Source organism: Tyto alba, unplaced genomic scaffold (assembly GCF_018691265.1).
Source record: "Tyto alba isolate M040663 unplaced genomic scaffold, T.alba_DEE_v4.0 Super-Scaffold_10, whole genome shotgun sequence".
In the NCBI taxonomy this organism is placed as follows: domain Eukaryota; kingdom Metazoa; phylum Chordata; class Aves; order Strigiformes; family Tytonidae; genus Tyto; species Tyto alba.
The window spans coordinates 8,875,615-8,900,165 of record NW_024881262.1 but is presented as its reverse complement, the minus strand read 5'-3'; the positions used below and the strand labels follow the sequence as shown (position 1 = coordinate 8,900,165).

General features: G+C 43.0%; 1 protein-coding gene across 3 annotated transcripts in view; it reads right to left on the bottom strand.

Annotated features, from left to right (window-relative positions):
* The window catches only part of LOC104363958 (calcium-activated potassium channel subunit beta-2), a 154,192-nt gene that overhangs the window by 90,077 nt on the left and 39,564 nt on the right, over positions 1-24,551 (bottom strand). Inside the window, exon 1 of one of the 3 annotated variants that reach the window (XM_033006437.2) lies at positions 14,393-16,312. The exons of 1 other annotated variant lie outside the window; for it this stretch is intronic. The gene's annotated coding sequence lies outside the window, so the exon portion shown is untranslated. Of the gene's footprint in view, positions 1-1,843; positions 1,898-14,392; positions 16,313-24,551 lie in introns of those variants that run through there. One more of the 3 variants, XM_033006438.2, reaches the window with a different exon arrangement.

Below are 24,551 nucleotides of genomic sequence, written 5' to 3'. Positions count from 1 at the left end.
GCACAAAGTGAATCAGAACTTGGCATGTCAACAGTGAAGAGGAAACCATTCAGAAATCCAGAGAAACAAGTCTGGCAGCATTTCAACGTTATTTACCTTGATCTAAAATATCACTTGTGAATGCTGGGACTAGTCAAAAATACACTGATTCTCTCCATTCTTCTTCTTAACCTGGCAGTACTCATTAACTGAGAAGTCTGGGGACCTCATATTACCCTCTAATGTCCGTCACAAAAAATTGTGGTAATTAAACAGGTAACTGAAAGGTTCAGTGTGGGATTACAATTCCTGAGATGGGGTGGACATGTCTATAGGTAATGAGAATGGTTTGAGTAATAATATTTAGCACTAATAAATTAGATTTTGAAATGGCCATAAAAATTCATCCATCAAGGCTTAAAGTTAATCTGTCAGGATAAGACCTTTGTTAGCATAGATTATCCTGCATTTACCAATTAAGGAATTTCTTGTATGTTCCTTGGAAGGCTGTTGCTGGCTGGTTTTGAAGACAGGATTGTGTCTAGGCAGAGCATTCATCTTACTGAGGTGGCAGTTCTCACACCAAGTGCACTGATCTAGGGGGGAATAAAGCAAAAATGGGTGCAATTCCATGAATATAGGAGTAGGACATGTTAACTGGAGTTTAGTCATTGTGCTGGGATTTGGGAGACTGACTGTTAACTTTCTTTTAGGCTTCCTATGTGGTTTTGGACAATACAGGTAATTTTTCTATGCCTTTGCTGATCTGCTTTCAAATAAGAAAATACCAACTATTTTCCCACACCTTTTCAGTTGTCAAAACTAACCCTTTACTGAGTAGGGATCAGTCCTTGCTATGGGCTGGTACAGTAAGTACCTGCCACTGTACAGTCTTGGAATATTGAATTTTGAGGATTTTCATTTTTTAGCTGTGATGCTGTTGCCACTCTTTATGATAAGGATGACAGCTGTAGCTTTGCATTTTCTGAAGTTTATTGGTTTCAGCATTTGTTTTTATGTTTCATTTTCTTGTGTTAAAAACCTACTTTTCACACGTAATAGCCTGTTTGTTTGATTTTTCAGTTGTGAGGATGGATAGTAAAGACAATCAGGAGTTAGTAGAAGATGAAGTAATTTGACAATATCACCAGAATCTGAATGAAGAAATCAGGGTTAATTTATGATAAAACGCTTCTTTTGTAACACATGTTGTGTCCTATTCACATAGTTTCAGTGAAAAGATACCAGAGAGCAAGACACATCTGAAAACTCAGGAACTGGGGAGATGCTATCAGATATAATTTATAATTTTTTTTCATGTCTGGAAATAAAATAAGTTATAAATGAAAAAGATGGGTTAGAGAGGAAAAGGAATTCTGTTTGGACAAGCAATGTTTCCTAGTCATGTGCATGTGAAAGCTAGAAATATAATATATAAAATAACACACAAGAAGGAATGGAAAAAAAAAAAAAAATACTATCCTGGGAAATGTGTGCCTGAGAATCTGAAAGGCAGATACTGCATCAGAGTGGGAAGATTTGTTTCTGTAGCTACTATGAAACCTCATGAATTAAAATGTCATTATTCTGCATTTATGATATTGTGCGGTTCAGTTTAATGGCAGGCAACAAGGTCTTTGAAAGAAGAACTGAAGAAGGTCTGTTTCCCATGATTCTCTAAATATCCTCCCAACCCAGAAAAAAAAAAAGCTGGAGAGAAAGAGCTGGAAAACAGTATGGTCTCTAATTACCCCTCCACCTTTCACTTCCCTGGCCAGACCACTACTGCTCTGCTTCTCTCCGCCCCAGGATATTAGTTATGGTCCAACCAGCCTCAGGTAGCTGCAAAATAATAATTCAGTACCTGTGATACCGTCATTCATTTGCAGCTGCTACTGTCCCAGTCTCTCACACCAAACACTTCAGAAATACGAATAAGGCCCTCTAGCCAGAGAGAACGTGCGTGCGCGTGTGTCTGCGTGCGCAGTTGCTGGGGTCTGTGCAACCTTCCCTGCCCAAGGCACAACAAGGCTCATTGCTCGGCTCGCTCTTGGGCTACACCCGGCGCTGGGTCAGGGCAGTCGACTGCAGGATGGCCAACAGCCTGAGAAGAGAGCAAAGGTGGCTGGAGGTTACTGCTTTCGTAACAGTATAAGGTATGTCATCTGGAGCTGGCACGGGTTTGCTCGCTGCACATCGCCGGCTCAGCAGAGCAGGTACCTCTGCAGTTAAGGAATACGGAGCGGCTAGCAGGATAATGCCAATGCTATCTCAAACATGGCCAGCTAATTGCTGCCCTGCTCCTCCGAGACATTGAAAAAACATACGTCCGGGTGCAAAACTTACACAGCGAACGTGCATACGCTTGGCGTTTCATTTCTTCTGTGAAAGATATACTCAGACCTGTCAGACTGAAGTTGATTTGGAGTCCTGCTCAGTGGGGGCAAGAAATGGAGCGAGAAGTGCCTGGGTGAGGCTGTGGGAGAGCTCTGGCTGCAGCAGGGACTTCAGTCCTGCTGAAATCCAGCCCGGGGACTGGCCAGGGGTTGCCATGTGGTGTGATGCTCACGGGCTCAGCCCATTTTCCCAGCAGGTTTCCCTCCATGCATGACCTTCCTCGGTGCCTCTTGGATGTACCTCTTCAAAGTCCACTGGTGCATTCACAGGGGTGGGAGAAATGGGGTGCTGCCTCTCCTCCCACGGCTCGGGAAATCCACGGGGTTGTCCCATGCTTTTGGCAAGCGTTACATTCATCTGCAATGTCTAAATGCATTTAATTGATCTTTATAGCTATATGTTTATCTTCTGCCTGGCACAACCTGAGGCTTTAATCGGCTACCATGTCACAAACATCAATAATAAATATGCCAAGTAGATAAAATTATGTTTATTAGTTCGGTAACTACTCTGTGTTATGTATCATGCATGAAAGTACACAAATGTTGCTGTATGTTAGCTGTACAGTCTCACGAACCGAATACACAGACACACCTTTGGATCACATGCCAGGGCTGTGCTTCTGTGCCTCTGCTAGGAGCAGCTAACTGTGCTTCATCACAAAAAATATAGACTTTCGATATTAGGTGACACTGTTACAAAACAGGTTTATGTGACCATTTGTAACCTTGAAATCCCTTAACATAAAATCACTTAACCACATTACACGTGTTTTCTAACCTGCAGGAAAGGTGTGATGACTGCTAGCTGTCTTATAGGGGCAGCCTAAAAATGAAAGACCAAATGCCTCTGTTCTCAGTTTGCCATTTTCTAGGGAAATCTGAAGGCATTCTTGATGCCAAGCTGCTCTGAAAATCTAGCCCTTAATTTTGGCAACTCTTTGAAGATAAAGTGCTGTTATTGTTGGTGTTTCCAGCTTTCAGCAGATCCTAAATTTGTGATATTGTATTTCTGTCTCCCACCAGCCAAAATAAGGCAATGCTCAGCCACCTCATAATGAACAGAAGAAAGGCAAGTGGCTTTGTCATACCTCTGATGAAATACTTGTATTTGATTTTGTATAAGCTCTGAGACAAGAATCAGGCTATTTTTTGTCCAAAACAGTTTGTTCATCTTTAGTCGACAAACAGGACTAAAAAAGCTCTTTATTATACTCAGTCTCTGGCTGTCGTTGGCACTGTGCCGTATAATCCCTTCTGTTGGGTTATCGAACTTCATCATAAAAATAGTCAGGGGCTTTTCCCCTCCATCACCAAGGAATATTTTTTGTATTCTAATCCCTTTAGGGTAAGGCGATTTGACACTTAATACAGTTTTCAAGGCAGAATATATTATGAAGGCAAAATTAAGTAATAACATTTATTCTCTGATTGCCTTTATAAACTCCTAATGCATCTTGGCACACTTTTTTTTTTTTTTTTTTATCTTTGACATATGCATAAGAGATGAAAGTTATCAGTTTAAAGAAATGCAAAAATCATTAAGGATGCTGTCACAGGTGACTGATATTTATTCATGTACATCTGGGGGGGCTTCTAAGGCTTGTGGTGTGGTTCAATAGAAATTATAGGGCAGGGGGGTTTTTTAGTATTAACAGTTGTTAAATGTGTCAAAGCTAGTGAAGTCAGATGAGCTTTACAAAGACAAGTGTATGAGCAGCATGACAGCTGGTGAAACTCATTGATGAATTCTAGTAAGATTGATTGGAAAGAATCACCTCAACTTCTTGTGTGTTGGTGGATTTTAAATTAATTATACTTTAACTGCTTTGGAGACAGACTTGAGAATAAATTTGTGGAGCCCAGTGTAAGTGGCTGTTCAATAAATGAGAGAGGAATAAAAAAGTAATCAACATTTTAGCTGTGTACAGAATGAAAAAGAAATCAAACACTGAAAATATTATTAAAATACCATTAACATAAATCAATTGCATGCTCTATCCTCAGAATCTTTTTTCATTTCTGGTCATCCCATCTCATAAAGTCTTTAATGATATAAAGAGAGTGCAGATTGACAATGAAAATTATTAGAGACGTGTAGAGCTTTTTGTAAGAGGGGAGGCAACGAACTGGGACTGCTTTGAAAAAGGCTTTAGCTACAACAAGAGACTTAAACACCTCAACAGGACCAAGGCAGGCTGTAGGTGCAAAATGTGGTCCCTCAACCACCTTACCCCTCCTCTCTAGCCCTCAGGGTCCCTAAACTGCATAAGCATGTTGGGTTTTTAATTCAAGGCCCCAGAGGCTCATGGTTGTGCATCTGTGACTGCTCTTGCTCCTGCTGTGGGTCATGGAAAGACCCTGTGACACTGAGGTACGTGGCAAGCAGGAACAGCTTGCCCCTACTTACAGGACAGGAATGACAGACTGCAGCCCAGCCTGGGGCTCTCTGAGACCTGTGGTTATAGAAACAGTTGAAATGCCCCAAAATGGTATTTAAAAAGTTGTAGTTCTCTGAAAGACCTATTGAATGTCTCAACCTCAAGAGCTGATTCTGTGCCACATAGACCTTGGTGGAGGTGGGATTTCAACCCTTTTCTGCCAGCACCTTTTCCAGGTACCCTGTTTTGGGGAGTATGCAGCACAGCACACTGGCTGACCCTGAGGATTTTAACTCCCTGTCCCCTCCAGAGCCAGTTGCTAAAACGAAGATTCTGGGACTTTGTCATGCTAAAATATTTGCCACGAGATACACACCAATTGCTTAATAGGCTTAAAAAAAAAAAATCTAGAAATTTCTGTATGTGAGAGAGCATATATCAGTTCTACTGAGCAAGCGAAATACTTTAAAGGATATGTTATCTCATGCTGTAAGGTATAAATCAAGAATGCAGCCACAGCAGATTTGGGCAATGGTTCCCTCCTTGGCAGATTCTCTGCAGTTTTGTGCTGTCCCCGGGAGGACAGGCGCAGGGATCCCCAGACTCAATGAAACCTGGAGTTCCCCTGGGCAGACTTTCCGAGGAGTTTGAGCAAAGGGGAAGGAGACCTGTCTTCCCTGCCATTGCATTCAGAGTGGGCTCAGCCCTCCACTCACACAGATGCTCCTGATGACACATCCTTTCTACCTTTCTCCTTGGCAAATGGAAGACAGAAAACCCCCAGCATTTCTGAGATGTAAATAAAGTTTAACAAGTGGGCCTTGGGTTTGTAAAGGAACTCATGTACTTATGCGTAAATAATTTTGGTGGTTGATTTAGAGCCAAATCCTGATGGCCTTACTGAGGCAATTAGGCTGATTATTGCTGGAGGGATACTCACACAATTAAGATGAGCAGTGTTTGTTCTAGAAACCATTTGTCTGTGCAAAAGTAGTTGACACGGTGTAGTGGTGCTGAAGTAATATGGTGACAGGCACTGAGAGAAACCCTCAAACCCAGGTGAAAACCTGGTGTCTTTCAAAGAAGAGGGATGAATAGATGGACCATCTGCCTGACACGGTTCTGAGTGGAAAGCTAAAACCTGGCAGTGAGAGACGTGTCCTCATGTGTTTACTCTGTGGGACTGCAACTGTTGTTGCTTCCCCAGCTTCTTCAAAGGAGGGAACTGGCTAATTAGATCTACAGTTGCCATTTATCAAAAAGAGCATCTGAAGTCTTCCACTGATATTTTTTCCCTCTCTCCCTGCTATTTCTAAGTCACCTATCAATGTGGTACATAAGTACCATCTGGATACCTGGCTAATGACCAGCAGTCTGTGATATGTGAAGGTTTTTAAATAGAGGCAAGAGAATGGAGAGTAGAAAGAGTAGACAAAGAGTGGAAAGAGTAGACAGACAGCATTTTTTAATGGAAGCTGAAGAGGGTATAAATGAACTTAGAAACAAAGAGGGACCAGAGAAATTCCTTTGTCCAAGATTTCCTGCTCACAGAAGAGAAGGAGAGTACATGAAATCTTCTAGGAACCTCCTAGATAACTTAAATTGCCTGGGAAGTGTGCTTGCAGACTAGCAGGGCTGCTGCATTGACTCTGTAGATGAACACTCACCACAGAGCAGGAACACTTCTGCAGAGGAAACTTCTTCCTGCCCTGTCAGGAGAACTTCTGCACCTTGTGCTGGATGCCAGCACTTATTTGTATTCACAGCACAGATGTGCTAGAGTTTTATTAAGGAAGGGCACAGCTTTGAGATCAGGAGTCCTGATTTCCTCCTCCCTCATCCTGAATTCAAGGAAATTTAGAGGTTTTATTTAGCTCATAAGAAGTCAAAGAAACTTTACAAAATGGGAATTTGCCTTTTTGACTGGCCTTAAGAGTTTATGGTCTAGTCAGAGGTTTAAGTGTGAAGACACTTGTGTCTTCTTGATGCTGATAAATTCACTTGTGTCAATAAGAATTTACTGATTGTGTTTAGTACTATCCTCCATGTGGGTGCCTGTGTGTGCAGAAAATATTGTCTCAGGCAGAATATCATTGCTAAGAAAACTTCTGTTGTCAATTACTGGGAATGTTCCCTGAACTCTGATGATTCTGGAGTAGAGTTAGGACTTCTGGTGTTATGACAGAATTTTGCACGTTCTGTGATGGCTTTTGACAGTCCGGGTCCCAGCAGGGAAAGACTTCTCACTTGAAATCAATCAACTTCTTCATCACACAGGAAAAAAGAAAAAAGAAACCCGACTAGAAACAAAAACCTAGTTTAAAAGGGGATCCTCTCTGACTGAGCTGAGTTACTGCAGGTATCTCTACACTACAAGCTTATTCATGTAGGGAACCTTCTAAAGGCAGGCACACCTAACAAAGACATCCCGTTTACGCTTAATGCACCAGATAAATTGTTTTAAAATGCAGAGTTACTTTGTGAGCTCTTAGTGAATAAGCGCATCCACATATGCATCTCTGAAGAGATTTTTTAATTAATTGCTTTCAGTCATTTTCTTTTTGTAAAATTAGAACAACGATGGAATAGACTGGATGTGGAGTTTGGCCGAGGAAAGATTATACTAATCCACTTGAAATATGACTAAAACAGAAAGCAAGAAGAGATAAAAGCAATTTTTTTTTTTTCAAAGCTTGTTTACCTGTGACAAAATCCTTCCAAATCAGCTGCACAAAAATTACTGGATCATTTTAATTAAACTCTGCCAGAAAAGATTTTGCTGTGGACTTATACTTCACAACTGGACAGTATGTCCTGTGATGCTTTTTGCAAGATGGGGGAATACCTGTTTCATGCAGTTAATAATTAGGAGAGAAGCAGAGTTTTCAAAGAGCAGGGTGGCAGCAAGACCACCATGTTATATGGAAGCAAAGAGGGGCATTTTGTCAGAACTTTATGTATCACCTGATGCATCATTAACATAGGTTTTCAAAAGTCAGGGGGCCTTTCATTTGCAGATCCTCCAGTTAATAAAATGCTATGGTTACAAATGAACTTACTTTGTTCCCAGCTTGGATTATTGCTCCCTATGCCTTGAAGTATATATGCTTTGTTCAAGGAGTTGAAAAAAGTCCTAATTGAATTGATGTTTTCCATGCAGGCTTTCTTTCTGAAACTCTTATTTCCTGGATCAGTAAACTTTGCCAAATCACAACAGTCCTTACACCTGCTCTGCAAGGACTATTTTCCACAGCCGAATTCTTTCTCTATCAGTACAACAGCAGCTCTGGAATTCAACATAGAAGCTTAAAAACTACCCTTCCATAGATAGATGGAGCCTGATGATCAAAGACTGATGAGGGCAGACAAGCTGTTGTCCTTTTTAGCCCTTCAGTTCTTTTGTAACTCTTGGGCTCTGTAACATGTTGCTGTGGTCAAGATGTGTTTATCTGAAGCCTGTTGCTGCAGAAGTCTCACTGGGTCATTAAGAAAGAGGAATTTAGGTGTGTTTAGCTAGAAAATGGCTGTTCCAGGACTATGACTGCTCCTTGCTCGTCATACCTCACCCTGAGCTATGCTGCTCTTCTGCTTTTCCTGCATCAGCTCTGGTGCTCATGGACTCCCTCAGCAAGCCAAAACCAAAGCCTAGTTTTCTGAAGGTTTTTTGAGCTGAACTGGTTCCCCAAAGGGCCAGGAGAGACTGGGAACATGCAGGAGGGGGTGGCTGGGTGGAAAGGGGAAGGCAGAGGGAGAGGCCAATGCCAGGGTGGCCTGGCTGCTGGGTCCCTTGGATTGTGCCCCCCAAAAAACACAAACTCCTAACCAAGGTCAGAGAGTCAGTTTGTTTGGCAGTAGCACTGAGGAGCATGTGTGCTCTGAGTAGCACTGAGGAGCACACATTTTCCTGTGGATGGAGAAGGACACCAGTCTCCAGAAGGATTTTTATATTCCTTTGTTTCCTCTGACTTTGATTTAACCATGGGCTGTGATGCTTTAAGTACCAGATATTAATTAGAAGTGGTAGGGAGTGTGTCCCAAAGGGACCATACTCCTGGTGTTCTCACCATTCCTAGTTTGACTTATTTCAAGTCATTGCTCTGAAACATTATTTATTCACTCAGGAGCCTGACGTTTATAAGGCCTATCTAAATTTGCAAATAACTAATGGTTGTCAGTAAGGAGTACCACTCTGCTGAGGTGGAAAATAGCTTGCCCACAAGTAAAATACAGCCAAGTACACTGAATGTTTTCTGCTACAATTCTCTAAGGCAGGCAATGTTATCTTGTCCCTTCTTTGGTACCGCGCCTCAGCAGGCACGCAAGGACAGTGCTGTCCAGAGGGCTTCTGCCAGGATGGCGACCTTGGACAGATGAACCACTTTGGGCTTAAGCAGAAACTTCAGTCCCACTCTGATCTGTGATCCACTGAAAGGGAAGTGGGGAAATGGGACAAATGCTCTTTTATCTCCTCTGGTCTCCAAAAGCTTCTGGTGGTGGTTCAGTTAGGACAACGCAGTGGCACGCAGAGCGGGAGGAACACTGAATTCAGACAAAATTGCTGGGTACCTGGGGATGGCTGGGGTACAGGTCCTGGCTGCTTATGCCCATCACGTCCACAGTGTGGGGATCTAGCTATAAGCCCCTTTGTGTTTTGGAGACACTTAATATGTACAGCTCGTTTGACATTTTTCTCCTTTCCTCTGAAGGACATTCTCCCTTGCTTTTGGATCTACCAGTTCACAGTGATGAGGAGTTGTGGTGAAGATCAGCAGGCAAGATAAGCTGGTGCAGGCTTTGAGGTTTTGTCCAGTTATGTGATGCAAAGGTTACCTAAAGAGCTTGTGAATTTGCTAGAGTAGTTTTGAAAGACTGTTGAGGACCTCAGAGATGCCAGGTCACTCCTGTGGAGTTATAGAAGTAGATGATTAAATAAACAGTGGGTTTTCCCAGGTGTACTTGTGACTGTGTTGCTGCCTCCAACCTTTCAAGGATCTTAGAAGATGATACAGCTCCAAGATGTTGCTGTGTGCCCCTGCAGGGCTTAGCAGTGAGAGCTCTCTGCTCTCAACCAAATGTCAGAGGCACCAAATCATGGACCAGAGGGGCAACCAGCAATGTGGGCAGAGAGAGCTGGGACTTGACTTTTTCTGTGTTTTCCCTTTAAAAATTAACTACTACTTTAGAAGCAGTCCATACGAAATTATCCCACTTGGCACAAGCGGAGATGGGGTTTAATTATGGGCAATAGGACAGCTTTATATTAAGAAAGAAAAAGTATTGGAAGACTTAATAGAAGTTTTAGTGGTATCCAGATGGAGTTTCAAGTTGGGATTTCATTCCAGACTGCACTGAGTTCATTTTTGTCCTAGCAAAGTTCCTCTGTGTTTGCTTTGATTTTAGTTCCTCTAATTCTTCTAATTCTTTTACTCTCCCCAAGCAGTATTAATCTGGTGTTACATGTGCCCTGACAGAATATGAACGCCCATGTATTGCCTATAGTGACTTGCTGTGTGGCTCGCACACAATGGTTGCTGTGTCCAATTTAGGCATGTTTCTACTTTTAGAGTAAGGATATCTATGATCATTGGACTTTAAAATCATTGAAAAGGCAAAGAAGGCCATCTAATGGGGGCATAACACTGCTGGTTGGCTCTGTGCAGTCACAGCAACCTTGTTGATTCAGCGCACACCTGACTTATTCTATATAAAGTGATACATAGTTGGACAATACAGCTCCCTTGGTAGGAGACCTGAGGTTTCTTCCTGTTTGACATAAGTACAGTCCAAAAATAATTCAAAAGACAAATATATTCCTGCTTTTTAATCTTTTCCTCCTCATTTGTTTCTGAGTCAAAAGAGATTGGTGTTTTGGCAGCTGATTTTTATTTTTTTCATCTCTGAGATAAAACAGTTAACAGAAATTCTTCTCCTAATGATTTTCACTGCTTTTAAACCATGCACCAGATGTTAGTTAGTTTTATTCTTGCCTGTTACTTTCACAATTCTTCCATACCTGCATAGCATGTCATCAGACCCCTGCATGACAAAAGCTAAACCACGTCACTCCCTTGCTTGACTGCACCCGTGGCAAGCACCCACGTAGCGCCTGCATGGGGAAGGACTGGGAGCGACAGCTCCAGGGCTTGCCATGGTCTGGGTCTGGTAAGACCATAAACCTTGAGGTGAATAATTCAAATTCACTAGGTTCATTATTAAAAATTGTACATTGTTAAAAATTGTATGCTGTGTCAATCCCTACCTCATATGTACAGACTCAGTGTGCGGCTGATCCCCCCGCTGCCAGTGGTCACCCTTATTTCTCCCCTTTCAATATTTTCTCTCCCGTGCTCACCGCATCACTCTTGATGGTCTCTTTCTCTTCTCACTGTTGGCTGTCTTCGTGTCACACAATGTGCAGGACAGGCACAACAGGAGAGGCTACAATGTGGAAAATTTAGAAATTTCCATGATGGTGTTTTTTTCCTTTTATTTTGGCTGCACAGTTTCCACAGGCATTTTGGTCTTATATGGGAGAGTTGGAGAGAATATGGGAACATGGCAAGCACTGTGAGAGAATGGCCTGTGCAGCATGTGATGGATGATGCTGACTATTCATTTTAAAAGATGCAAGAATTCAAACACTTTTAATGAATATTCATATGAAACTGAAAGCTGTTTAACCCGGCTCTCACATCTGTCTGGTGGGAGCACTTCAGTGCTTATGTGTTGCTTGTATGGCTACTTGCAAGGCATGAATTTTAAACCTGACTGCTCAGATAGTGATGGAAATCCAGTATGAAACTGTACACTTGGTTGTGAAATTTGCAATTCACTTTCTGTGAGTTAGCTATACAAATCATCTAATCAAGGAACACCACATGACTGAACTAAGCAACACAGTATGAATTTGCAAACATTTGCCATTCCCAAAAGAACTGTAAGTCAAGAGTTATCCACTGAAGAAATTCCCAAATAATATCAAATAAATAAATTAGAAAATTTCATGAGTTCCACAGACAATTCATAAGCAGAGGGCAAGTGGGATTCATGGCAAAAAGTACTTATTGAGCTTCTGAAGAAAACAGGGAAATTGTTTTTAAGCACGGTGAATCAATCTGATGCAATTTGCTTCATTATTTGCTCTACATTGATGGAAGAAAGGGAATGCTGAGAGATTTGGAGTCACTTCTGACAGGCTCTCGGATGAATGGGTATTTGCTGCTGGCAGAAGTTTTTGTCAGTGGCAAATTTGTCTGGAATAGTTTTGAAAGCAGATTTAGTTTTGGATCATGGGATTTACTATAGGTCTTATTTTACAGTTGAAAATGTTTCAAACATTAACCTGCTCCTGCTAAAAAAAAATGCTTTGCATTTTGCCTTATCTGGAGCTCTATGTTCAGCCTCATTCTCTGAGTACCACTGCCTGTATTTCCACTGCATCACTGTTAGTACACTATCCTCACCCTTATTTGCAAGGCAGGGCTCTTACCCTGCCCATTTTGCAAAGAGGCTGAGGGACTTGTCCAAGTCCCCGAGAAGTCTGTGGCCAGGCTCAGGTTGGACACAGTTTCCCACCTTGTGGTTTTACTCCTTCAGCCCCTTCCCTCAGAAAGGCACTAAAGTAAAACAAAGTAAAATTGTCTAGGCCTCTGGACAAAGCTGAGATGGAGAAAAATACCCAGGTACTTGATTTCCACATGGATCACTAATTTCTGACACAGATATACCATCTCTGCACAGTATCTCTTTGATCCATACTGCAAACCACTAGAAACAATTTATTTGGAAGAAAGTTTTCACTGTTATCATTACGTACTGAGTAGTGACACAGGTCAAAACTATTTTTTCCCCAATCTGCAATGCAAAGTAATGCAGTTGACTGATAAGTGGTTGCTTGGATCAAATGGAGTTTATTTATGTTATGTTTCCTAAAAGGAATTCTTACCATTCCTGATCCAATATTGCTTCTCCTTGGCACAATCCGTGTTTACTTTGACTAAATGCATTTAGCACTTTCATTGTTAAATTCTTATTGGTGTTTTGTTATTAAATTAATTATATGATGACCTATTTACAATGTAGTATAATACAGTGAAACTCTCCTTAAAAGGAACATTCATTAGGGTGAGTAAATTCAAATTACTTGGTAAGTCCCTGCTATATAGGAATTCTTTTTCTAATGAAGATTTAATGAAAACAATCAGTCTAACAGAATTCTCCAAGTTGTGAGCTTCTGACAACAGTGTTATAAAGTATGCTTAACGACACCCATATTAAAGTAGATTTAAAATGGCATCATAACCTTAATTTTATAATCTAGCACAGCAAGTGATACCATACCTCTTACTGCAAGATATGACTCTTGGCTTCTTTAAGTGCATTTTTAATAGCTCCTGTGAGAAGCATTTCCACAAGCAGAACATTTTATTGTTACTAAATACCACTCACTCTGAAGTCTCTGTGTTGTTTGGAAATGAAACTTTAATGTACAAGTCAAAAGAGTTCATCAACACAGGGAACATCACACTCAGATCAAACACACTACTAAGGATTCTGCATATGCACGGACATATGATTTTCATTCATTAAGTTCCCACTATTTATCTTGGTGAGGGTCATACGCAATGACAAAAATGTAAACTTGCAGCCCAGCCCGGACCAGGACCCCATGCAAACATTACTGCGCTGTTTTGCCATGTGGACCCGATTCTTTGATGTTCAGACATTTTCTTGTCTATTAATGCTGAACAAGCACATCTTAAAAAAGTACATGAGGCTTCTAACTTTGCATATCACCTCTTGGACTTCTGGCTGGGAAGAAACAAGCTTTTTCAAGAAGCTTTCCTGTTATACTACTCAGTGTTCTTTCCCCACTCAGCCCTCGCTCACAACCCTGACACCATTCAACTAAATGTCATTTCCATCCTTCCTCGCGCTGTTGTTTCTCAGAGGGAGGGAAGGTGGCAGGGGGTTGGTGGTGGCATGGGAGGAAATCGTACCTTTTTCTGTATGAAACTACAGTTTTCATCCAGCAAAACAATGCCAACAGTGCAGAGGAAGCTTTGATTATGCAAAATGGATGGACACATCATGCCTTTTTTTGCAAGAGGTTATAACCTAAGGAATCCCTCACCCGGAAAATCCCTCCCGTCCCCCACTCTGTCTCTGTTTTCCCCTTTTCAAACGACATTGGTGGCACTCCAGACACATTTTACATGCTAATAGCATGTCTCCCTCTTCTTACAGTCTCCACAGCTTTCGTCTTCCCCTTTTATTTTAGGGCAGCTTCCCCTCTCCCTTCTCCCATCTCAGAAACAGCCCCGCTGGCTCAGTAGAAAAGGAGTGAAGTGTTTTCTGCATGACTTCTATGTATTTTACTCCGTGGGAAGAGCAACGTGGAATGCACACTCAGCAGGCAGCGACATTTGAGCCAGTTTGTCCTCGAGGCATTTCTGCCATAAACCAGAGGACTATCAACAGTGTTTCTACCCTTGGCTCTCCCCGCCACCCCTGTCCCATCACCCCCTCCCCACCGCTGCCGAAGGCACCTGGCTGCGCTCGGAAAGCCACGGAGCAAAGCACAAACAATGGGCACCGAACAGCTACAGCTCCCTTTGTTTCCCATGCAAATCCTACCTCCGATAGTTGTCACATCTTCCTCCGAGGCGAAGCCTAATTATTAATAAACAGAGATCCAGCGAAATCCTCCGAACTGCCACCAGTTGTTAAGCGATGTCATTGTTCCCTCCTGGTGCTTAAACCTTTTTGGACCATTAATGTCACAACCCCTGCTAACTCATAGCTTAGTACTCCCTGCTCAAAATGTCTGAAATAGTTTGGAAGGACAATAGGAATGACAGGCACACTAGACAGCCATGCTTGAAATTAGTTATCTCAAGCTGACTTAAGGCTGTTTCGTAGTGCTTTTAAGGCATGCACTCAGTAGGGTTTATTAACCTAGGCTAGACATGCCGTTCCTGCTTTTATTCAGTGCTGTAATAGGATGGCTGCTAGAAATGCAGCGATAGGTCTAACCCCATTCATCCCTCCTTAGCTTTTAAACCTCCCCGGGAGAGGAAATAGCTTCAGGCATCCTTAAACTTACTGAGGCTACTGTTTCTGCAGAGCAGGGTTTCACACATTGTTTTCAAACTAAGGAGAAAATCACTCCCGGGAACGGAAGGTGCAGTAGCTCTCAGACTGATGTGAACGGCAAGAAGAACGCGACAGCATCCGCCCCCACCACAAGCTGAGGCTGTCGCAGGAGTTAGTGGAAGTAGTGATTGGAAGCTGAAAGTTCATAAAACTCTGTAAGGCAGATGTGGCACAAAGTAGATGAGGGGGAGGTATGGACTGTACCGTGGTTTGTATTTGCTGCACTTCCCAAAAGGCAAAATATAGTTTTCAGATATCAGGGTATTGCAATCCAGATTTGCAAGTGTGCAAGACCTGCGATAATGCTGAGAAGTAGAAATGTGAACATTGTACAGCATTTACAGTGCCTGCGATGTGGGGAAGAGAGGTGGTGAGAGGATGCTACTGGAGACCATTGCTTTCCAGTAAAACCGTGCATATCTCCAGATCCCAGGTCAGAGATGTTAGTGCTCTGCTGAGATCTTGGAGCCTTTTTTCTTCTTGGTTGTTGGTTAAAAAACAGCCCAGGTCAAGATGGATCAAAGCTTGTTAACATCTGCTGTCAGTTCAGGGTTGCTGGTCTCAGTGTGGTCCCTAGTGGACAAATGTAAAAGCCATCAGTACAGATGCGTCTGCCAGCAGCAATGGCACACAGGCTGAAGGACTGGAGAGGCAACCTGGTGCCAAGGCAGGCTGGGAGAGATGAAGTGGGGAATTAGCACTTTTGCTGCTTGTTCAGCACCTGCCTGACTTCTTGGTACTGCTCAGTTCATAGCCCCTGGCTTAAAATGAAAACACCACGCATGGGGGCATCTCAGAAATTAATGGAAGTTAGATTGAGGAGGAAAGCAGATTCCAATGAAAACTCAGTTGTGGCTGCCTCACACCATGGGAATGAAGAGGTTAAGAGAGCACTAATGGCAAATATAAATTAGGTTTTTGAATGATTGGGACTTGAGGACTGGTTAAGGTGTAAGCCTTCTCCTCTGAGAAACTCTGGTTCGGGTTCGTGTTGGTCCTTTGCGCTGGTGGCTGTTACAGGCTATTTGAAAGTTGCCCTTGCAGGAGAGGAGGCTGCTGGTTTGTGCTGAACCAGCTGGTAAATTCTGCCTTGTTCCTAGGAGGAAAATGGCCAATTTAAACCCCTCATTGTTTTCCATATTCTGCCACACCAGGTGCCCACACTGCCAGGCGCTTTACCAAACAGCAGGTCAGTGTGTGTGCTCGGTGTACGCTACGGGTCTCTCCTCTGAATTGGTGTCTTCATGGAAACTACTGAGTGAAAGCAAGTTTGTTGCTGGTGCAAGCAAGCCATAGGTGCTGACGGCGACATCTGGGGCTACCACAGGCATGACATGTACCCCCAAATCAACACTGTTCCTAACAGGGGTACCTTCGCACTCTGTGCTTCCCTATGCCTGTAGTTGTTGTTAGTCTTTGATATCCTACTCCCCTTCCCCTTTTCTTCCCCTCCACCTTACACAGTCAGTCTGTTGGAGGGGAGGTCTCAGGGCTCCAGTTTTGTTTCTCAGTTTACAGTGAGGGATTATTAGCACCTTAAGATTCTCCCAATATTGGCTGGAGCAAAGCGGACTTTGAATTTTGTAGGCATGAATCTCAGGGTGGACCACTACATGCCAACTGCTGGCACAGCTGCTAGAACGATATCTGCTTTGTGAATAATTTAAAGAATTTTTTCACTGCCACTTCTAGCATTTGTCATAAGCACTACATATTTACCTTAAGGCAGAAAAATAAAGGGGAGAAAAGTTCTTGTCCTGAACAAGAAACTTCTGTCTCACTAAGGGGCTTACTGTGCAATTGATTTGTAAGTGGGATGACACAGCAGTTCAAGAGACATTAGATTCTTATTGGAGATACACTGGTCTAGGGGTGTTGACTTTGTTGATGATCTTTTGAGAGATTTCAGTACTGAACAGGACACAACAGTGTTCAATGTCAGGTTAGAGCAGGTCATCATTGCCACCCATGTCCACAGTTCACCAATTATGTATGCTGGATACAAGGTGGCTCATAAAAAATGGATTACTATCCCAGCTCCACCCTCCCTTATGCAATGAATAAATTACTTTTGGACCTCCCTGCCACAGTGAGGCTCCAATCCTTTGCAGTAAATTAAAGTCACTCAGACTTGGTGGTCAACAGGTGATAACTATCTGTGAGCTGTGTAATGGAATGGACAAGGAGACATGTTTACATTGGGTAGTAATTGAAAGGGGGGTAAACTGTTCATGGTGTAAGGTGTGGGCCAATGGAGGATGATCAGAAAGATCTAGGGCCTGATTAGCTCAAAATGGTTCAGTTTTAGGGAGATATTTTGAGATTCTCCCCCTTTTCTCAGGATTTTTCTAATCACTGAGCAACAACAGCAGCTGCCATCAGTGATGGGACTTGTCTACTCCCTACCCTTGCCATAGCTCTACTGTTGTTGCATTTTTCTGATGCACCAATCTGTTTCTTGCTGGAAACAAGATATAGAGAGCAATGGAGCACTGATCTGACGTGGTATGGAAATTTTCTGTCTTCCTGGACTGTATGAATATTGCAAAGTAGGATTGCCCTGGGAAACAGGGCTTACATGTTCTTTCACTTTGCCCTCCATCAGCAAAATCCTACTGACCTCTGCAGGAGATGAGATTGCTGCTCAGTTCTGCAGCAGTAGACCCTCTGAGAAGACCCATTGCTTGCAAAGGAGTTGCAACAGTTGAAAACATCTCTGTATTTGCTTAGGAAATGGCCTGGGATTGAATGAGAGGAAAAATTCAGAAGATTTGTAGTTTGCATGCTGACTGTAAGTCAAACAATATAATGAATGGAGCAACTAATGCATAATTTCATTATGAGTCATCCTAATTATAACGAGAATTTGATAGATACATAACTAGAAAGTGTAACTATCTGTTACAAATACACATTTCTAATTGCACAGGAAAGTACACAATATAATTAAAGCTGCAGGTTGAACATACAATAACCTTTTCTTTCCCTATGGGGACAAATTCTCTAGGGACATTGTGAATTTGTTTTGAAGTTGTATACCTATCAGACAGCATTCTTTCTACCTACTTGCTGAGTCCTTTTCAAACAGCAGCAGGGAGTCTCACTAATCCATAGATACTTGGTGTGAATCATGTATTAAAGTAGTTGCAAGAATGATCCGTCAATGGTTCTTCCATGTTGAGTTCCTCTGTAGAGTGTCAGTGGTCAATGCAGTGTTATCCTGGCAGAGCTACAGATGTGATGTGCACAGCAGGCGGCGGGTTGTATTAAGTATGCATAATTGCAGTGTAAATGAAAATTAGTCTTAGCAAGGAGAAGGATCCTTAAAAAATAGCCAAATTCTGTCATACACATCCAGATACTCTTGGGTTTTGTGGAGCCTGAACTCAGAACTGCATTTTGAAGATGGCAGCTATTCCCTAGAAATGGTGAGTTCAGCGTGGGGGAAGATAAATTCCTAATGGTGATCTGTGCTAAGTGCATTAATCCCACCTCTGTCTTAAATGCAAGAATTATCAAGAAAGCCACTTGACATCACTCCCCACATTTACAAGTCTGGTTGGTCTCCCTTGTTTTTCCTGAAGTAAAACAGGCAGCACCTCTATCTTCTATGACTTTGGAGTGCGATAGCTGACATGCTGCCACAGGCAGTCTGTCCTAGGTGACTAGTCATAAACTATTATCTTTAGCATAAAGTCAGAAATCACTTGTTTACTGATGGTGAAATGCAACCCTGTGTTTGGCCATAGTCTTGCAGTCTCTTTCATGCTGAGAATCACAGGACACCCAAGTGTCTTGGAAATCTGTTCATTTAACTGAGTTATATTACACCGACTAGCTAATCACTTCCACATGCTGCTTGATTGTCGCCCTTTATATGCCAACTCTGTCTTTTTCTTGCATAGCTCTTTTTGAGCCACTTGCCTAGGAGAAAATAACTACATCTGGAGTGTTGTTAAATGACCCAGAAGTTGCTGCTTTGCAGGCTGACAGTATTTGATGCAAATAGATGGCTTCTTGCTGTGAAAATCTCCTTGGTTGACAATCCATTGGGTACTTTTGACGACAGTTGTCTGAGGAGTTAAAACACAGGCTTCTCTTTGCATATTCACACTATATTTCTTACGGAACTGTGGGTATTAAATTCTTCCTGCGCAGTTTCAGCAGAGGCCTTTCTACTCCCCATTTGTTCAACAGCTGCTGGTGCGCACTGCTCCTTCTCTTTGCCTTCAGCTTTTGCCATCTGCCATCATTAAGTTGCCCAGGTGTCGGAAATCTTCTTGCTCTTCTCTTGCAAACATTATTCTGCCGCCTTCTTCACTAACTCAACCTTCATTTATATAGAGGCTGATAGATCAGGCTAGCTGTTCTCAAAACATCTGCTACATTTCATACTTTATGGGGGCGGATGGTGAACAGAGTATGTATACTTGCTGGCAAAAAAAAAGACTGGTTAACCCTTCCTTCACTTTCCTCTCCATCTCCAAGAACTTACCGTTTTCCTGCACTTCTAGATGTGCCAGTTAATTAATACTTGCCGGTTGGGATGTTACCTAGAGAAAACATATCCTAAAGCACCGCTAATTTTCAGAAACATCAAAGCTTCCACATACTGCAACAATAGTACTCAGTGTTATCAAGGAGGGCAGAGATGGGAAATACTTAAGACAGTTATCAGAAAAGACATCAGAATAATGCTTTTTCATTCTTTAGACTGCTTCTGCTGGTGCAAACTGGGGCCGCTCCACTCATCTCTGTATGTTTTCTGCCCAGATACAGGTCAGGCATCCTTTTATGATTACCTGGAGGGGAAAATCCAGACTCAAAGAGCATATTTCACAATGATGGGTAGTGTAAACTATTGAATTCTTTTGGCAGAGATGATGAAATTAAATGATTTCTGGTGTGCCCAATCCTCCTCAGTAAATCACTGAAGATTGATTGTAAGTTTGAACAGCAACAAAACAGAATCCAACAAAACATGCTGCTTACACAATGATGCTTTCTGCGCCGAGTGAATGTTTACTGCTTAAAAGCTAGTAAAATATGTATCTGAGGATGCACACCCAGTTGCTGGGGCTGGTCTACAGTGCCAGTGTTGAGTAATTCCAACAGGATTTCACGCTTCAGTGATTTTAGTCTCCTCAGTTTGGGTCTCAGTACCAATGCTTTCAAAGCCTGATTTTGTGTGCAACTATTGGGCAGAGATGGTTTCCTGCTCTGAACAGTTCTGCTGAGCAGCAATTGCTGCCTGCTGCTTTCCCATTTGTTAAGCAATGGATTACTGTTCAAACACTTGCAGCCCATGTTGGTCTAAGCTCTGTGTGCAATTCTCCAAATTTACTCCTCTCCTGGAATGCCGCGATCAGAGGTTGTTTCTTGATTGTTCAATAATTTCCTGAAGCACTGCTCCAATCAATGCTGCTGTGATTTCCATGCTTTGTGATGGATAATGTATTGCGCTGTTCACCTTTCACGGAAAAAAAAAAATTGGCCACTTAGATGCTCTCTGAATTTACATACAGTACCTAGCTGTTTCTCTACCAACTCTCGATGGCTTTTTCTATCCATACTTTCTTATTCCTATGTTAATATTAATTTACCCACAACTTTAGCAAGATATCGCTAGATAATTCTTTCCTTGCCTTTTTTCCATGCCCCTGAAAATCATTTGCTATGCAGAGCTCTCCTTTCTTCAGGATTCAAGTATCTGCTTTAATCTGTTCTTCCTTTTATTCTTTACTCAGCTGCTGCTTTGCTTTGGTGGAATAGTTACTTCTTTGATGAAGCTCATGCTTCTATTTCTGTTCTGTCTCTTTTTGAAAGGTCTTTTGCATCAGTGAAATGCCTGTTTGGGTTTCTGTGATGATTTGGGGCTGTACGCTAAGCTCTGCACTCCTGGGGTGAAAGATCAAGTTGCGGAGACAGCATGCAAGGGGGTAGGGAAGGGGACTTTGCCGCGCCATGAGGGCAGTGTCTGATGAAGCAATAACAGAACCAGACAGGTAAATAGCCTGGGAGTCAGGCCACTGACTGTGGGGAGACCATTTTGCAGCACTGTGCCTCAGTTTCCCCGTTTGTAAACTAAGAATAATCCTCTGCCTTTATAAAGTGCTTTGTGAGCTTTGACTAAGAATTGAAACAAGATGGCTGAAATTCAGTCTTGTTAAGCTTACATTGTTGCTGTCTTGCTGATAAACTTTAAATTCAGAATAGCATGAGCCTAAAACTGCCTAAGTATCCTCTATATTGTGCAGCATGTTTTACACTGCATGTCACATACATTTGCTTCTGAAGGCACAACCTCCCTTGCAGCGTCCTTGCAGCCATTTTACTTTTATTCTTTGGACTAAAGGGCACCCAGAAGCAAAGGCTGTTTTCTGTATGCGTCCAAGATGTCAGAGCCATCAAGGTCTCAGCAGAGCCGTCACAACTTCACTGACTCCACAGGCCTCTCTGTTTTCCTAAACTGAGGACAAGCAACATGTCTCGTAATGCTTGCTCTGGCATGAGCATCAGCAGCTGCCTTCTACCCTCGGAGGTATGCAGAGGCAGGGCAGGCAGAACAACGTGATGGCCCAAAACAGGCCCTCACCTCCCCTCAGGCTGTGGAGGCACGGCTGCCTCCATGCAAATGCCAGGCCTTGGAATAGGGTGGCAGGAAAGAATTTTTCTTCCATTTTCCCCCAAGCCACGTCTTGATGACCCCTGGCTCTTGTGTCCGTCATCACCATGGACACTGATGCGGGATGCTGTGAGTGGTGCAGCCCTGCCTGGGGGCTGAAGGAGGATTTTGGTGGCAGCTTCACAGCACCCAGGGAGCAGGAGGGACATTGCCTGGGCTGAGTTTGAAGCCCAGCCTGTTTGGAGAAAGCATGTGCTGTCAAGGACGGGAGAAACCTCTCACAAGATGACGCTTTTTAATTGTATTGACCTACAGTCTGTAGCAGGTGCTCAGAGGGGCTTTACCTGGACTGGTGCACTCTGCTTCAGGGTGTGTGGCTACTCCCAAAGCTATCAGCAGAGGATTTATGGTTGTGAATATAAAAAATTCACCAAGGTTCAAAATCTTTTCTCAGTTTTCCTGGGTAAATCTGCAGTGATCGGAGGGATTTGACTGTATTTACTGAAGTAGGATTGTTTGGGATTTATACCACTGCGGGCAACATTTGGTCTTAAACATACATCTCCAGAGACATACAGGTTTCATACAAAGTTATTTCCTTCCCATGAAAAACTTACAGCCCCTGTACAAAGTTGCCACCTCTTCCTCATCATCACAGCAGCTGAGGACACAGGATGTGCTTATGGAGAAATGACTTGGGGAAATAAAAAGGTATTTGGAAACCAAGCACTTGCTTTCTGAGAGGAAAAAGGCACAATGATAAAGCTTTGCCTTTAACACAGGCTACAGGGATCTACTCCTTTGGCATAAACACACACTTTTTTAATTGACAAAAGAAATATCTTTTTTTGATCCTCTTTGATACATTTTTCAATTCTGCATATGCAAAAATATTAATGTATCATCAAAGGCTGAAGTGAAGAGGACTCCAGAGGAATTTAGCTAGTGAGTTATCTCTGTTTTTAATTACCTAACGCTATTTGTTTACATCTGTTTGAAATTATTTTATCCTCATTATGCCTATTGAAGTAATGTTTCATTATTTCTCCACTTTAGGTAATTTTAAAAACAGAAAAAATAAAATAAAAAAAAAACAAACAAACCAACAACTTGTCCATAAGTACACCTTCAACCTGACCTTTTATCTGCTCTGAGAAGTTTAAGTAGATACTTGAAATTTTTGTGTCTGTACTTGCTCTATTTTGGGACTCTTAGAAATAACCTTGACTCTAAATTGTGGACTCTGAGAGGCACAGAAGATGCACTGCAAGCTGTGGAGTTCATCCCTATTGGGATGAGGGGCCATATCCTTAGCAAAAAGCACTGTGTGAGGATTTGTCCAACAGGACACAAATCTTACCCTTCTACTGCAGAGGCTCCCAGCGGGAGCTTTAGACCACAGTAACCAACTATGTTTTAATGGTGAGTGAATAAAACAAACCTGAAAAAGCAGTCCCAGAAAGTCTTTATTTCTGCAGCTAATGCCCCAGCTCCAGTGTGACCAGCTGGGTGTTGCAGGATCAGGCTCTGGGAATGCGTTCCGGCCTCAGCTGCTTGTGCTTAAAGATAAAAGCACCCTGATGTGCCTCTCATACACACGTACACACTGCATCTCCAACCCTTGGCTCGCTCCTCTAATTCACCCTCCTTCCACCCACAGCCACTGCAAGAAGGATGTATTTTCTTCATTTTCATGCTTATATTTTAAATACCTCTTGGTGCAGTAAACCAGTAAAAAACCCCAATCCCTGGAAATGCAATACCCTTTGGGGGAAGCGTGACAGATCTGGTAGCACAGGAACAAATATCCCCAGGGTCTCATTTATCTCACACAGCGTGTCTATTTATCTCCCCAACCCTGCAAAGTTACTATTATTTTTGCACAGAGGACTAAACCAACCCTCTCCCTTCTCCTCTGCTGCCCACTGGCTCATGCTTGCTCACCCTCCACGCTGGTGTGCTCAGCTGGCTCATTAACCCCTGCCAGGCTGGTGGGTTTAGGTCACGCTCAGCCTCCAGCAGCAAGCTCTAATGTAATCCCTCAGCAAAGGCAAGGCGACTCCTGGCTCTCCAGACACTCTGTACTGTCTGCAGAGTGGGGGTAAATAAATGCAGTGGAATAACAGGCCCTCAGCTGTCTCATTAACGCTAACAGGAGCAAGTCCACCAAAAATGCCTATCTCCGTCCCTCTTGGTGCAACGCAAAACCTCTGCTCTGACCAGGTTTAATTGCTGGCTGGTACAGAAGGGTCAGGAAGCCCCCGTGAGCAGTGTGTGTGTGTGTGGGGGGTCTCAAGTTGTGAAGAGCTCCACGGGGCACCTGTCAAGCGTGAAAGGTGCTACCTGGTATGGAAGCATGGTTTGCTCTCTCCCTGCAGGTGTGCGTGGGGCGTTGTATGGTGTAGCTGTTGCAGAGGAGCACTGAGAGGATGTTGGGGGTGGCGGGGATGGCCCTGGAGCATGAAGCACTCTGTGATGGGGCTTTGCTTTCCCAGGCTTCCCACCTGTGCCTGGCATAGCTTCTCCCAGTGAAAAGCCCACTGAAACCTCCCTCAGACTGCCGGCGCAAGAGCCTCGATGCCCTGCGGCAGTGATGGGCGTCCGCCTTGCATACAGCCTGCAGGGTTTAAATTATCTGTGGGAAAAGCAGTCCCAAAAGAGTCACTCGCCTGTTGGTGGGAGGCAGAGTTGGGCCCCCATGGGCAGCGGTGTGGGTGGATGATAATGCAGGGGTGGGCCTGTGGTAGCGTCGCTGCTGCTGCCACTCTATTAAAAAAGTCAGGGGAAAGCCAAGGCAGAGGGTGCATCCATATATGAGGTCAGTAATGAGTTACTTCAGCGTATTTGTCAAGATAGGCTTTCCATAGAGAGGAAATTCAAATTATACTGTTCAAAGGGGTAAAGAAATGGAGACCCAGTTCAGCTCTCAGTTCCACCTGCATAAATACAGAACAACTGATAGAGTTACTTTCAGAGTTATCTCAGCAGTTGATAGTTACTCCTACTTGTGCCGGT